Below are 3,143 nucleotides of genomic sequence, written 5' to 3'. Positions count from 1 at the left end.
TGACAGTTACTTTGCTTCCTGCTTCATGCGGAAGCACAGGTCCAGACCTGCACAGCGCATTCCATGCAGGGCTCTGCAATAGTATGCCTGCATCTAGATAGGACAAAATCTGTACTAACAGGACAACTTCCCAAATTTTCACAGTTTAGCACACATGGTATTAAGTCATACTTATCAGCTATCAGCTGGAGATTGGAGAATAATTTTCAGGTGCAACTTGTAGCCTGTTTGTGTAATATCAATAGCCTGTTTATGTTCATATGTAGATGTAAATAAATACCTTCATAATCTGATAAAAAAAGACCTGAGATGTAGAGTATATCTAAGTATGTCATCATTTTAAATATTAAAAACATTTTTTAAACCAAGGCTTTGAACCGGTTCATGGAAAACGAGAACCGTTAATACCGGTTCTTTTTTTGTTCCTGGGAAGGTTTGTGTCTTCAATGAAATGGTGAGGGTCACCTCCTGTCATTCAATGAATGCAGACAGACAGAGCTTGCCACTAGTAGGCAATCAAAAGGCCTATTAAGTCTCCAAATCTCAATGATTTCATTTCACCTGTTTTCTCTTTTTACTAGGCCGTGATGAACATTGTTGGAAAAAACTAGCATTAACGTTAAGGCTACAGCTTTAATTTATTTGGAAAAACTTAATAGTCCTAATTTTGGCATTTAGACAATGGGAAGTCATCCAAGAATCCAATATTACAGTACCCACCAAAAATATACTGTATATATGACAGCATTTTTTGTTTGACCAGGAAATTATTCAGGCTAACGGAAGACACTGGTGCAGCTTGTATAAAGCAGAGGCCTAGTGTTTTATTATGTTTTCTGTAGGATAGAGGATACATATAGAGAGGATAGAGGATAGAGAGGATACATATATTTTTGTCCAACAGCTGACATGGAACGTTATTAACCGGTTCAGGAACAATATTTTTTTGTTCTAACCGGTTCGGGAACGTCAAATTTAGGGTGGGAACCAAAATCGGAAACTTTAAAATACTGTTTCTGTTCAGAACGAACCATTTGGCAAATTCAGGTTCAAAGCCCTGTTTTAAACATTAAAAACATTTTAAATAAAAACAAAAATACACAATAGATACCACAAAAACTTTAGCCTAGCAAGTTTGTGACCTTACATATCACTCATTCATTACTCCTGAGAGTGCATTCTCAGAATGTACATACACTGTATATAGATAAAGGATCTTTGCTTGAAATATTCTGATCCTAAAATATCACATATACAGTAAATCCACTCTTACACTGTTCAATCCAGGGATAGGAAAATGTATATCTCCTCAAAATAAGTTTTGTGTGTGTGTTTGTGTGTGTGTGTGTGTGTGTGTGTGTGTGTAGAAATGTAGAAAGCTATTTACTCTGGGATGCTCTCCTGAACAGAACACCAGCCGTGACGACCACAGAGGGAGGGATGAGGATGAGGTAAAGATATCTGGCCTTAAGGCTTCCTACTCCCAGAGCAAAGCTATGCTTGAGTGTGCCATCTGCTCTGCTCACTCACACAGCCCACATCAGGCAGCCTTCTGGGGCAAACTCCCCAGAACCTAACACCCCCCCACCCCCATGTCTTCTTCAGAACTTTTTAAAGTGACCCGGACTGCAGATGGACCTCCCTGGGAATCCGCTGAGAAATTCAGTCCTGGCAATGCAGCCCAAGATGACATCTGTTACCTTCCTCTTTAGCTCTTAGTCAGAATCTTCTTTCTCAAGACGTTCTTTTTGGTTCCCCTTGTTTCACCTCAGTAATTACGAACGTGCTGATAAGTTTCTCCTACGTGTCACTTCTGCTTTTTTGAATGAAAAAAATAAACAACAACATGTGGCTAGCAGCAGAGTGATGTTGTGCCAACATTTGCTACCTATTAAAGGACCCTTATTAGTTGAGAGGCTTTTCTCTGAAGCACTCCTCCTTCATTTTTCCAACCCACCCCCTCAGAAGACTCCGAAAAAAATACTCTGTCCAGAGGCGCAGACCACCCTCCCCGTGGCAAAAGGTTGTCAACATATTGTGTGGCGGCACTCCCACAGGGGAAACCAGAGCGCTTTGAGCTGTGATGTCTTAAACAAACGTGGTGACGTGGAAGGCAGGCAGGCAGGCGGGCACCCTCAGCCTCCCTCACTTCCCCTTCCCATGCCGACACTGGCAAACACGTCCTCTTGACAGGGGCTGATCCCAATTAGCACCTATGACATTAAATGATCACAGACACAAACACAGACACAGACTTGCTCAGATTGAGGTACTGATTCCTATGTATGCTGTGCTTACTCTATTTTATTCCTGCTGTCTTTTATGTGGTATGTGGCGTTGAACTGTTTTGTACAGTATGGTAAGCAGCTGTAGCACTGTATGCCCAAAACAAAATTCCCTTCTGGGACAATAAAGTTCATCTAATCTAATCACACGCACAGACACACACACGCACAGCTTTACCAAATAAACACACTGCTTTGCAGTCCATACCATATTATTTAACAATTTTCCAGGTAAGCCTATACGGTCACAATATCTATAAGCTTGCGGCAAAGTGTGTTCTGGCTGGTGCTCGCCCTTGGGGTTGGGGCCTGTCTCGGCTGGCTGGCCAGTCCTGGCTTCTGGTCCAGTCTCACTGTATCTGGTTGACTGTCCAATATCCTCAAGGTTTGTCCCACAATGTATGGGATGTTGAAGTCATTGGTGAGACTTTGATAAAGTCACTGGTGAGTATTTTGGGGTCTGATGATGGAGATACTACACTTGTTTGGGCATGGTTTTCTTGCTAGATACTGGCTCTACTTTACTATTAGCAGAAATAACTAGCTTTTCATCTTTAGCTTTGCATAAAAAGCACCTATCTCAAATCTCTAGGCTGCTGGCAATGAGAAAGCTGCATGTGGCGTATAAGGTGACGACATCGAGGCCACTCAGTTAACTCAGAACAGGACAACTGGAACTTGAAAATGAGCAGACATACCTTGCACTTAAAGGGTTTCAAATGACTCCTGGTCCATGTGGCTAGGTGTGAGCAATGGTGTGAACATTGGCCTACTATAACATCAAATGCTGACATCTTTAAAAGCCATTAGTCTCAAGTATGCGCCTGACACTCTCCTGTACATTATAGCAGAAACAGT

Source organism: Alosa sapidissima, chromosome 17, assembly GCF_018492685.1.
Source record: "Alosa sapidissima isolate fAloSap1 chromosome 17, fAloSap1.pri, whole genome shotgun sequence".
NCBI lineage: Eukaryota > Metazoa > Chordata > Actinopteri > Clupeiformes > Clupeidae > Alosa > Alosa sapidissima.
The sequence above is the reverse complement of the archived record's forward strand: the minus strand, read 5'-3'. Positions refer to the sequence as shown.